This window comes from Grampus griseus (assembly GCF_964374135.1).
Source record: "Grampus griseus genome assembly, chromosome: 19".
Classification (NCBI taxonomy): Eukaryota; Metazoa; Chordata; class Mammalia; order Artiodactyla; family Delphinidae; genus Grampus; species Grampus griseus.
In genome coordinates this window covers 46,661,017-46,674,893 of record NC_139013.1, presented here as the reverse complement: position 1 = coordinate 46,674,893, position 13,877 = coordinate 46,661,017, and the positions used below count along the sequence as shown (strand labels likewise).

Here is a 13,877-nt window from a genome sequence, read left to right as displayed (position 1 = left end):
TCACACTCTAATTTATTGACTAAAAGTGGAAGTTCTCCATGTTGGGATTACTCAAGGTCATTGTTGGTTCTTCAGTATTTCCTTATACCTTTAAATATTTTAAATAACAGCTTTATTGACATATAATTCACATACCATAAAATTCACCCATTTAAAGTGTACAGTTTGGTGGGTTTTAGTATATCCACAAAGGTGTGCAAACATCACCACGATCAATTTTAGAACATTTTTGTTCTCATCTGGGGGAGGCAGGGGGATGCTGTTTGACCCAGTACAGTATCCATTAGCAGCCGCTCCTCATTTCCCCTCAACCCCCTCAGCTCCAGGGCAAACAGTAATCTACTTTGTGTCTCTATGGATTTCCCTGTTTTGAACATTTCATATAATGGAATCATACAATATGTGGTCTTTTGTGACTGCCTTCTTTCACTTAACATGATGTTTTAAGATTCATGATGTTATAACGTGAATTGGTAGCATGAGTCAGTACTTTATTCCTTTTTATGGAATAAAAATAATATTCAGTTCTATGGATATACCACATTTTGTTTATCTAATCATCAACTGATGGACATTTAGGTTGTTTCCACTTTTTGGCTATTGTGAATAGTGCTGCTATAATCATTCATATACAAGTTTGCATGTGAACATATGTTCTTAATTTTTTTTTATTACAGAAGTAATACGTAAGTTTTTCTTTTTCTTTTTTTTTTTTAATTTACCATTGTAACTTTTTTTTTTTTTGGTTGTGCCGTGCGGCTTGCAGGATCTTAGTTCCCTGACCAGGGATTGAACCCAGGCCACGGCAGTGAAATCACCGAGTCCTAACCACTGGACCACCGGGGAATTCCCCCATAAGTTTTTCATAACAAGTTATCCTTGAACTTTTTTCTATAAGGAATCCTTTTAGATAGCAGGAAAGAAAGACAAAAACATCACTACCTGAAGGCCAGACCCCTACCATATGCTACTTCAATCAGAGAGATCCTTTTGCCTGACCCCAAATCCTATGATATGAGAGCAGTTAAGATACCTCGATTGGCAGAAGCTTTTTTTTTTTTTGCGGTACGCGGGCCTCTCATTGCTGTGGCCTCTCCCGCTGCGGAGCACAGGCTCCAGATGCGCAGGCCCAGCGGCCATGGCCCACAGGCGCAGCCGCTCCGCGGCATGTGGGATCCTCCCAGACCGGGGCACGAACCCATGTCCCCTGCATTGGCAGGTGGACTCTCAACCACTGCGCCACCAGGGAAGCCCTGGCAGAAGCTTTTATCCACAGAAAATTATGCATCTCTCTCTCTCATGAGATTCTTTTTTTTTTTTAATATTTTTTTATTTTGTCTGCGCCAGTTCTTAGTTGCAGCATGTGGGATCTTCGTTGTGGCATGCGGACTTCTTATTTGCAGCATGCAGACTCTTAGTTGCGGCATGAGGACTTCTTAGTTGTGGCATGCGAACTCTTAGTTGCGGCATGCGAACTCTTAGTTGCGTCATGCATGTGGGATCTAGTTCCCCAACCAGGGATCAAAACCAGCCCCCATGCATGGGGAGTGCGAAATCTTACCCACTGGACCACCAGGAAAGTCCCGAGATTCTATTTTAAAGGATAAAGATTTATATGAGAATGTAAGGAGATAGTCTTTTTATTCCTAAATTTTATAGTGTTCATCACATGTGCACCCAAAAAACTAAATATTAAGAACACTCCTGAATTTACGCTTCAGAACAGAGACTGGCAAAACCCTGAAAGATAGAGACCAGAGGCAGCTTCACCTTGGACTCTGCCTGTTTTCTCAAGAGCTAAAAGGGGAGCTTAGACAGCCAACTTCCAACATTTTGCTTTAATCTCTTAAAACCCAAGTTTAGGGACTTCCCTGGCAGTCCAGTGGTTGGGACTCCATGCTTCCACTGCAGGGGACATGCGTTTGATCCCTGGTCGGGGAACTAGATCCCACATGCCACGTGGTGCTGCCAAAAAAAAACACCCCAAAAACAAAGCCAAACAAAACAAAAACCCAAGTTTAGAATCTCACCTATGCCTTAAAATCACATCTCTGCAATATTGGCAGTTTCTCGGACTTCATACATTTAGATCATATGTTTTTACGGATAACTGCTTCCAATTTTTAAGTACCTTTTTAGACACTTGTTATAGGACATCCCTGGTGGCGCAGTGGTTAAGAATCTGCGTGCCAATGCAGGGGACGTGGGTTCTATCCCTGGTCTGGGAAGATCCCCCATGCCAGGGAACAACTAAGCCCATGCGCCACAACTACTGAGCCTGTGCTCTAGAGCCTACGAGCCACAACTACTGAGCCCACGTGCCACAACTACTGAAGCCCCCACAATGAGAAGCCCGCTCATTGCAACGAAGGGTAGCCCCTGCTCACTGCAACTAGAGGAAGCCTGCATGCAGCAACGAAGACCCAACGCAGCCAAAAGTAAATAAATAAATTTATAAAAACTTGTTATAGAAGTTTTTAAATAGACAAAAAGTAGAATAGCACAATGGGCCTCCATGTACCCATCACCCAGACTTAACAATCATCAGCTTTATGCTGTTGTTATCTAATCTATTCCCCCCTCCCCTCCAATTTTGTTTTTCTTGGAATATTTTAAAGTGAATTCTACCCAACAAAATTAACAATCATTCCTTAATATTTATTATGCAGGCTGTGTTTTATTTCCCCTGTTGTCTCAAAAATGTCTTCTGACTATTGTTTTGTTGAAATTAGGATCCAAACAATGTCCACACAATGCATTGGATTGACGTGTCTTTTTCTCACTAAATCTGTAGCAGTTCACTCTCCTTTTTATGTGCTTAACAAATGGGTTATTTGTCCTGTAGACTGTCCCCCATCCAGGATTTGGCTGCTTATTTCCTCCAGTGTTGATAGCAGGTTCTCTCTCCCTCATATTTCCTATAAATTTGTGGTTACGTGGAGAGGCTTGATTACATTCAGGTTCAGTTCTTTTCAGGTGGTTCTGCACAACATAGGGTTGTCCCGCTTTCAGTGATTAATCAGTGGGTTCATTGGTATCAGCCTGATCTATCCCATCACCCTTTTACAGAATGGTTTTAGCAACTGTGTCACGAGGTCCCCAAGACCACCCTTAGGTTGATTCACTAGACAGACTCACAGAACTCAGAAAAACTGTTAGTTACCATTTATTACAGTGAAAGTCAGCAAAGGGAAAGGCACATGGGCGAAGTCCAGGAGACAGTCTGCACAAGCTTCTAGTTGTCCTCTCTGCTAACCTTGTGTCTCTGATGCTTTGACATCTTTGCCTTGCTGACCCTGGAGAGACTGCCCCTCCCAGGGATAGCCAGTTTCTAGGGATAGCGACTCATCTCTGAGCACACCTTTTGTACGTATACCAACCAATCCAGAGCCCATACCGCAACCACCTCCTTTCTGGGGCTCTCACATTCTGGGCCACTATCCACCTGCCCTAATCACACCAGGGCCAGGCACCAGAAAACCAGGGGCAGTCACTGTGCCTCCAGTCTACTGAAATTAGTCAAACCAGCCAATCCCAAGCCTGTTTACCTTGCCCGTCCCGTCCCTTCCCCTTCACAGTAATGGCTCTTGCCCACATTTCCTCCTTCCTCCCTGTGCCTCCTGACCCACCCTGGTGCTTCCCTAGGTGGCTCATCCTGCCGTGTCATGCTCCCTCCTCCTATATTTTAGAACATTCTCCCAGGGCAATCAATATTTAGTTTTTTGGGTGCACATGTGACAAACACAGCACTTAATTCTCGGGGCAACGATGTGTGACTGTATGTGCAAAATGTTGCCAATCAGGGAAGTTCACCTGAGCCTTGGGTGCTGACACCCTATGGTGCACAGGACAACCCCCCGCAACAAAGAATTATCCAGCCCAAAATGTCAGTTGTGCTGAGATTGAAAAACCAGATCTAGGGATTGTGAGGTTTTTTGATTTTTTTTGTTTTTGGCCTCGCCTCGCGGCTTGCAGGATCTCAGTTCCCCAACCACGGATTGAACCTGGGCCACAGTAGTGAAAGCCCCGAATCCTAACCACTAGACCACCAGGGAACTCCCAGATTGTGAACATTTTAAAGTCACTTGAAATAGTTCCTCTGTAGTTAGTGCTTCAAATATATATAGTTAATTTTGTCTCCTTTCGCTTTCAATTTTTAGGGGGACTTTTTTAAAAATTATGTAAAATATTTAAAACAAGTTTTTGTTTTGTTTTGTTTTGTTTTTGCGGTACGCAGGCCTCTCACTGTTGTGGCCTCTCCCATTGCGGAGCACAGACTCCAGATGCGCAGGCTCAGTGGCCGTGGCTCATGGGCCCAGCCGCTCCGCGGCATGTGGGACCTTCCCGGACCAGGGCACGAACCCGTGTCCCCTGCATCGGCAGGCGGACTCTCAACACTGCGCCACCAGGGAAGCCCCAAGTTTTTTTTTTTAAGGTAGATTCAGAGAGGTCTTACATCCTTGTCCCCTCACCTCTGTTTCTTCCTGCCCCCAGCAGTAACCATTTTTATTAGTTGGTGGACATTTCATATTCTTTCTTTTTGAAATACTCTGTGAATAGCCTACATAGAATATTTTATATTTTTGCCAATGTATATTTTGGATAGATTCTTAGAGGTGGGATTCACTGTGTCAAAGGGTAAATGAACATATAATTTTTCTTTATTGAAATATGTCTTGAAAATTCTGTTTCTAAATACAATGAAGTGCAAAAAAAAAGCAAAATGTAGGAACCATTGTAACATTCCATTTCTAAAAAAAGAAGGATGAAAGGTATATATCTATGTTTTGCTAAACTAGCTCTGAATAGATGCACAGGAAACCACTAACACAGGGCCTATAGGGTGGGAAAGGGAATGGCTGGGGCCTGGGAGTGGGAGGGAGACTTCTTATTTTAAAAATTTTGAACCATGTTAATATAGTGTCTATTTTTAAAAGTAAAATTTAGAAAATGAAAAAAAATAGAAAAAGTTTAAAATATCAATAGTTTTAAACTGTAGAAAAGCCGCAACATACTCAGAAGTGACATTGCATAGGGAAGAGGGATTCAGCATGCTTTAGGCAGCTAATTCCGCAGAATTCTCTCTTTACTAACAAAATGTCTTCTGAAATTTGGCTCTTTCAGAGAAGTTTACATTTTCAGCATTGCTTCCTCTTTATTCTGTGTTCACAAGTGGGTTCCAATGTTATGACTATGTGTGCATAATTTTTATTCTCTTAGAATTTTTAAAAGTTGTCTTGATTTAAATAATTTTGTGTATATATTCCATTTAGTCATTTCTGCCTCAAAACATGGGGTTAAATGCCTTTTTTTTTAATGGTGTTTTTTGGTGCCAAGCATTAGCTCACTGTCTGGGGAGACAAGCTGATGCGGAGAAAATGATCCAGGCTGGCCGTCAGCGCTCTGCTTAAAAGAGAAGCAGGCCCCGTATGATTTGGTCGTGTCTGTGGCTGGTGGAAAGCTGCCTTCACCTGGACCTTGCCAACACTTTTTGGCCTTAAGACAATGTTCTGAGCAAGCCTTAGCCAAAGTTTTCCAGTTTCTAAAACCCAGATCCCTTGCTGACTAAATAGCTTTGGACAATGTTAGGTTTTTAACTGCCTCTGCCCTCCTGTAATGATGTCTGGGGAAGTCAGAGGAGCTGCGAAGAGGAATCCCACTGCAGCAGAAGGTTATCGAAACTAGGAAACAGCTTCCAAGTAGAAAGATAATGCATATGTGCTCACTTTCAAGGGCTCAGGCAATTCTTTCCATAGGAACAGAGGCAGCTACTCTAAAGGAGTGGTGTGTTACAGAAAGAGCCAAGAAGGCAGATATTTTGGAGATAGCAACTTTATTTTCCAGAAGGTAGAGTTCTTTTTATACCACATATTGAGGAATCATAGTTGGCCTTTGCTTCTTATAAACGTGGATGCCTTTAACCCTAAATATGTCTGTGCTGGGGCTAAGGCTGACTTTCTGGAAGAATGTCCAGATGGATCCAAAACAAATCTTAAGTAGTACTTGCGGTCCAAAAGGGAGAGGAAAATTCTGCAAAGAGACATTTCAGGGCTTCAGGCAAATTCACATGCATTCAATTTTTATTTCTTAAAACTGGAGCCCCGAAACTTAATCAAAAGGGATGGAAATCAGAGCAGGGGTTGTTGCTGGGTGCAGGAAGATGGGACAAGGGAGTTGAGTGGAAAAAGGCCCAAGGGAACTTTCTAGGATGATGGAAACATTCCATGTTTCGACTGGAGTTTTGATCACGTGGGTGTAAACATTTGTCAAAATGTATTAAGCTCTACACTTAAGATCTGTGCATTTTATTGTGTGGAATTATATGAGTATAAAAATGTTAAAAAAAAAAAAAAAACCCAGTCCTTATTAGTGACTTGGCATAGTAGAATAAACTTTGGTCTGGATATTCAAGTAATTATGTTCTAGTACCAACTCTGCCACTACTTCCTATGTGGATGTGGGGAAAGCATTTAATCTCTTCATTCTGTCACCTGACCTAGAAAATGAGGCCTCAGGATAAGGATGCTCAATTTTTTTCCACTTGTATTAGGATTTCTCATAAAAATTCTTAACTCGGTAGATAATACAAAGAGAAATTTTCTCCAGGAAACTAAGCCCATTGATGCTGTGAGATATGTATGCCCTCAGTCGTGTTGGTAACAAGGGAGGGATGGAAATAATTTTTGTCTTTGTAACCTGGGCTCTGGATTTTGGTGTGAATTTTTTGTCCCTCATCCCAGTGAGCTAGCAGGATGAGGAACCAGCTTTTAGAACTAAGCGTGTTCAGCACTGCTCTTCAGTCTCCAGATTCAGGAACTGTCTTGATGGGAAAAAGGCAAAGGCAGAAAGTCGCTCCAAGTGGGGACCCAGGCTGCCAAATGTTGGTCGCAAGCACATGTTCCATGAACTTGGGCTTGGCTCCAGACGGAGAAGAGCTCACAATGGAAACAGTGATGGCTGTTTGCTCAGGCAGCCAAGAGAATGAAAAGCACATTGAAACCCAGCAGTGTCTCCATGGGCAGAGGCACGGTGGGCCCCTGGGTGGTGAAACCAACCTGACAACAGAGCAGGATCAGAGAGCCTATTCCCAGCATCTTTCTTCAGTTCAACAACAGACCTTTATGTGCAACCTCTCAGGAAATCTCTGAGAAGTTAAACCGTGGGCCATGCCACAACTACTGAAGCCCGCGCGCCTAAAGCCCGTGCTTCACAACAAAATAAGCCACTGCAATGAGAAGCCCTCGCACCGCAACGAAGAGTAGCCCCCACTTGCCACAACTAGAGAAAGCCCATGCGCAGCAACGAAGAACCAATGCAGCCAAAAGTAAACAAATAAATTAAAAAAAAAAAACGGAATTAAACTGTGGGCAACCCGAGCTTTGCCCAGCAATAGAGGCACCCTCAATCTAGTCTGCCCCAGTTTTAATTGAATTAGCTTCTATTAATTGAGAGAAAGCAAAGAGCTCTTCTCAATGTATGTTCCCTGTCCCTCCCCCCAAAGATTTCATCAACTTCCTTTTTTATTGCTGCTACTAGTGGACTATTTTGACCTCTAGTGAGTACCTTTTCAGTTGGTATTTTCATGCTATACTTTTCCTCATTTCCCCAGTGGTATGTGAATGCCCTCCTATCCCAGCACATCAGTAACTGCTGGGCTGAGAAAACAGCTGGCAGCGGGAGAAACCAGGCTTCGGGGCGAGGGAGCAAGAGTACAGTCTCAACAGGTCCGGATGACACCGTTCGCTCACCTGTGCCGATGCAGGCAGGTCACGCAGCCCAGCTCTTTGCCTCTCCCATGAAAGATGGGGTTGACCAATGTGGGTTAGTATTTTGCTTACATATACTTTGGAAGAATTCTGTTCGAAATAAAGGATGGCACGTAAACTATGGTGCAAAGGTTGTAAGCCCAAAGATATCCAGGAATAGGAAACATTTAAAAAATAGGTGGCGTGAGCGACTTCCCTGGTGGTCCAGTGGGTAAGACTCCACGCTCCCAATGCAGGGGGCCCAGGTTCGATCCCTGGTGGGGAACGAGATCCGGCATGCATGCCGCAACTAAGAAGCCCACATGCCTCAACTAAGACCCAGTGCAGCCTAAATAAATGAATAGATAAATAAAATTTTTTTTTTAAAAAGTAGGTGGAGTGAACTGGCAAGTTCCTTGTCCAAAGAGGAGCCATTATTTTGTTCTGGCTGATTGTTGCCAGAACTTCAGAATTTTTTGAGGAGAAGCAAGAAATTTGTGTTTTTACGTACGTGTCTAGGGTCCACGTAGACACAGGCCTTCAGCTTCTAACCTCTGGTCTAGCAGAACAAGGATGGACTTTGGCCATAGACTTGAGTTTGAATTGTGACTCCAGGATGGACTGAGTGTGTGATCTTGGGTGGGTAAGTGCATTTTCAGAGCGTCAGTATCCTCACCTTTGACATGAGGGCAACACTACCCCGGCAGTGGGGTTGTGGCGATGAGATGAGATACTGTTCAGCACAGGCATGAGGAGGGCTGCCTACCGCGTGTGCAGTTCCTGCCTTGGTCTGTCACTGCCGCTTATAAGGTACTCTGCAGTTTACTGATCCTGATTTCCAGAACTTTTGCTAACAAACGTTAAGAGATCGTCCTTAGGAGAAGTGTGTTGGGCAGATGTTTGTGGAGCCCCTTGCTGTGCACCAGGCGTTTGTTTGCGTGCACCACCCCATCCCACATCTGGAAGCAGCAGCCTGTCTCCAGCAGCTAAGGAGGTGAGGAAGCAGAGCTGTTGATCACAGAGAAATATGTAGATCCTCCTACCTAACTCCGTGGCCTCGCCTTCCTGATGTCAACCACCAGGATTGTTTTTTTCTCCCTGAGGAAATAAAGATGAAAGGGGTAATTTAAAATCCACAATTGAGTAAGAGGTGGGCGGAGGGCACGGGAGGTGGTAGTCGTCGCGTGTTGCCGGCCGGAAAGGGAACTGCGCGCTTGAGTTGACCAGGGACTGAGCGTTTCCGATCGCTTGGTAAACCTGGTGCACCACCATGCTGGCCGCAAGACTTGTGTGTCTCCGGACACTACCTTCCAGGGTTTTCCACCAGCTTTCACCAAGGCCTCCCCTGTTGTGAAGAATTCCATCACGAAAAATCAATGGCTCTTAACACCCAGCAGGGAATATGCCACCAGGACAAGAATTGGAATTTGGCGTGGGAAAACTAGCCAAGAACTCAAGGAGGCAACTTTGGAACCATCATTGGAAAAAATATTTAAAATTGATCAGATGGGAAGATTGCTGGAGGGGCTGCTGTTGGTCTTAGAGCTTTGTGCTACTATGGCTTGGGAGTGTCTAATGAGATTGGAGCTATTGAAAAAGCTGTAATTTGGCCTCAGTATGTGAAGGATAGAATTCATACCACCTATATGTACTTAGCAGGAAGTATCAGCATAACAGCTTTGTCTGCCCTGGCAGTGAGCAGAACTCCTGCCCTCGTGAACTTCATGATGAAAGGCTCTTGGGTGACAATTGGTGCAACCTTTGCAGCCATGATTGGAGCTGGAATGCTGGTCCAGTCGATATCATATGACCAGAGCCCAGGCCCAAAGCATCTTGCTTGGTTACTACATTCTGATGTGATGGGTGCAGTGGTGGCTCCTCTGACGATATTAGGGGGCGCCTCTTCTCATCACAGCTGCATGGTACACAGCTGGAATTCTGGGAGGCCTCTCCACTGTGGCCATATGTGCACCCAGTGAGAAGTTTTTGAACATGGGAGCACCCCTGGGCGTGGGCCTGGGTGTCGTCTTTGTGTCCTCACTAGGATCTATGTTTCTTCCACTTACCACTGTGGCTGGTGCCACTCTGTACTCACTGAAAATTTATGGTGGATTAGTTCTTTTCAGCATGTTTCTTCTGTATGATACACAGAAAGTAATCAAGCGTGCAGAAGTAGTACCAGTGTATGGAGTTCAAAAATACGATCCCATCATTTCGATGCTGGGAATCTACATGGATGTGAGTTGCCAGTATTCTGGCAACTAGAGTCAACAGAAAGAAATGAAGTGACTCAGCTTCTGACTTCCTTAATACATCAGATATCTGGCTTGTTTAATAGGGGCAGATATTCTTTTTTTTTTTTTTTTTTTTCAGTACGCGGGCCTCTCACCGTTGTGGCCTCTCCCGTCACGGAGCACAGGCTCCGGACGCGCAGGCTCAGCGGCCATGGCTCACGGGCCTGGCCGCTCCGCGGCATGTGGGGTCTTCCCAGAGCAGGGCACGAACCCGTGTCCCCTGCATCGGCAGGCGGACTCTCAACTACTGCGCCACCAGGGAAGCCTGGGGCAGATATTCTTTAAATAGTTTGTGCAAGCAGCTTTTGTTGAAGTTTAGAAGGTAAGAACTTGTCAACATTTCAGGTGTTCCAGTAATGTGATGCTTCAGGTCTGCTTTTTCTTCTGGAGAATAAACTCAGTAGTTCTCTTCCAAATAGCACACACATTTTCAATTCTCATGTTTGAGTAATTCGAAAATGTTCAAATGAATATGAAAACCAAGTTTTGTGTTGCAGGAATTTAAGTATTTTATCTATTTTTAAGTTTATTTGGTTAAATGAAGTTTAGCAAACTTGTGTACCTGCATTTTTCATTTTGGATTGCAAAATATTAACAAGTAACGTCATAAGTGATGTAGGGGTTTGGTAAAGGGACCAGAGAGAAGTAAAGCGACACCTGCAGTCTTTCTTCGAATACTTAAAACTTAGCACTCGTGTAATTGTGGTGAGCCAGTGAGGGGGTCTGGATGTTTGGAAACAAGTCATGGCCGTACATCTGCTGAACTTATCAGAAGCACTGAGCAGAAAACAAAGACATAGGTGATTCTCCAGGCTCTCCTTAAGATATGGATGTGATCACGTTTGGCTTCTCATTGTTTGACACTGTTAGGAGAGTCCACAATGCTAATCATGTGGAGAATTCCTGTTGTATATATTATGTGTGTGTGTAAGTCTTACTTTTGAATTGTCTAGAACAAAACATGCTTGAAACACTCAGGAAAAAATATTCGAAGCATGAAAATTGTTGCATTTTTAAGTATACAAACAATACGTGCATAGTTGCTGAATATTTTTGCAAATTTATTGAAATGTTTAAAGGAATACATGCTTGCCTTTCTTATCTCTTCAGGCTTTAAAGCTTTTATCAGAAAAGCCTATTCGTGGTTTACACTTGAGATTATGAAAGCAGTTTTCCCCCTCAGATTTAGTTTCTTGCATTCCCTCTCAGAGGAATCACTAAAAAAAAGGAAGGCAAAGCGAGGCTTCTTTCATGAACTATATCAATCAAAAATGTAATGGAGAAAATGCTTCACTAGAGTTTCCCCTAGCAGAATTTTCCTTCTCTCCTCCATAGACCATTATTTATAAGTTTTTTGACACAGAAGAGTTATTTTTGTAAGTTCTTATGAATGAAATGTGTATGATTATTGAGATACTTGGTGTTTTGACAAATATTTACTACAGTAATCCATAAATAACTATTCTACCCACCTCAAGTTACATAGGATGCCTATTTCTGAAATAATAAAGGTTCTAGCGAGAAAAAATTTAAAAAATAAAATCCCCAATTGTGCTTTTTAAAGCATTCTGCCATTCAGCCTAATGAAGAGTGAGGCTTTTGAGAATAAGAACATTTACATGGCCTCCTTCTAAATTCTCCTTGAAGGAGATGCTTGGGCCCCCTTTGGAATTGGTGCCCTGGTGCACATACCTGCCCCATGCCTTCTGTGTGGCTACTGTACATACTTTACGTATTTCAGCCACTGCTGCAACATTAAGATGCATTAGCACTTGTTAGGTAGGCTCTCAGTCCCAGGTGGACCTGTCATATATCTTCTGAAACCATCAGTATATCAGGCTTTGTGCTGTGCACCTGAAATACAAGGAGGGGGGTTAGTCCTCTTGTTAACTCCTTGACTGATAGGGAAGGTGGGAAAGTGACTTTGCAGGGAACACAAGGATGGCCGTGATAGAGGTCTAATTCCCAACTTGGGAGAGGAAGGGGCACAGGAAGATCTCATAGGCCCAGGTATACTTGCTCAGAGGTGAAGGGGAAGCAAACAAAGAGAAACTGGTGGCGCACATAGGGACAGCTTTGAGAGAAGGGTATTTGAGGTAGAGAATCAACGTATGCAAAGGCCAGAGATGACAGCACTGCGTGGCTGGGCTGGGGGAGTGTGGGAGGGGTTGGAGAGGCACTCGGGGCAAATCGGTGAGGACTTTTGAGTCCTGCAAAGGAGAATGGTTTTATCCCAATGACTTGCCACTTAAAGGATTTTTGAGGAAAGGGTATTGGGATGGAAGTTGCATTTTAGCGATATCGCTCTCCTCTGTAACAAGGAGGATGGATTAGTCAGGGACAGGGATGGTGGCAGGGAGACCACAGTTGGGGGATTACTGTAATAATAAGAGAAATGATGAGGCCCAGACAATAACAGTTTTAGGAGCCATTGGGAGGGGACTGACTTGAGAAATATGCAGAGGCTGGTGCGGCTGATTGGCTGATTGCGGTAGGGGATGAGGATTGAGGGAGCATTGAGGATGGCTCTCAGGTTCCTGTGTGGGTGAGAGGAGGGAAGGGGGTGCTGTATATGAGGAAAGGGGATCCAGGAAGAGGAGCTGCTCTGGGCTGGGGAGGGGGTCAGTGGCAGGAGTTGCAGACAGGGGACGATGAGCTCAGACAGTTGGGATTTCTGTGATACTGCTGGCCAAGGACCTAAGAGGGGACATTTGGAAGGACTGGCTTGGGGCTCAGGAGAGAGATGGACTGAGGATCAAGATTTTGGAGTCATTTATAGGAGGTCTTTAAAGACACGGGTTAGGATAAAACCATCCAAGGAGAATGTGTAGAGAATGAGAAGAAAAGGGGACCCTGGACTGAACCCTGGGGAACATGGAGAGTTCAGGAGTAGGTGGAGAAGCACAAGAAGGAGTGTGACCAAGAGGCCAGAGGAAAATCAGGAGAAAGGCAACTAGGAGCTTCAAAGAGGGAGTAATCTGGAGTGTAGAATATATTAAAAGAAAGAGAGACAAGGAAGGTAAGAATTAAGAACCTCGTGGTTCCCCTCCAGCCCCTCAGCTGGGCGGAGAAGGTTACTTTTGGTAACCTCAGCAAACGCAGGGTCAGGGAAGTAGAAGCTGGCCTCTCCTGGGCTGAGGAGTGAAGGGGAGTGAGAAATTGGAGGCACCCGTGTGCTGTTCTTTGAGAAGGACCCAATCCCTGTTCTCACTGATGTAACTTAAAAAGTTATTTAATAGTTCAAACATAACAATAAAAAGAAATAACAGCAGTAAATATTTTGCTATATTTGCTTCAGGTTTTTATTTTCTGGAGGAATAAAACATGACTAGCTATATTTGAAACCCCACATTGACCCCTCCCTGATACTGTTCCCCTCCTTCCATTAGGTAACCACCACCCTGAATTGCATGGTTATACTTTTATTACATAACTTTATATCTGTGAGCAATACTTAGAATTGTTTTCCATGTTTTTAAACTTTATAGAAATGATATGCTGAATATACTTCTGCATCTTGCTTTTTTCATTCATCAGCACCATTTTGGAGATTTATTTATGTTAACATATGTAGTTCTAGTGCATTCATTTTAACCGCTATATAGTATTCCTTTGTATGGCTATACCACATATTATCCTTCTGTTCTCCTGTTGCCGGACATTTAGTCTGTTTCCAATTCTTGGCTCATGTAGACAAGGCTGCAGTGATCATTCTTGTACACGTCTCTTGTACATGGGTGGGGATATTTCTAGGATATATACCTAGACATGGAATTTGCTAGGTCATGGGTTATCTGCATCTTCGACTTAACTGAATATTGTCAGATTGCTTTCCAGT

At 43.8% G+C, this 13,877-nt stretch overlaps 1 pseudogene across 1 annotated transcript; it reads left to right on the top strand.

Annotated features, from left to right (window-relative positions):
- The first annotated feature begins 8,945 nt into the window (after window positions 1–8,945).
- Window positions 8,946–10,029, top strand: LOC309836512 (growth hormone-inducible transmembrane protein-like; annotated as a pseudogene). Its single transcript has one exon. The product of its transcript is annotated as a growth hormone-inducible transmembrane protein-like (transcript).
- The last annotated feature ends 3,848 nt before the right edge of the window (window positions 10,030–13,877 follow it).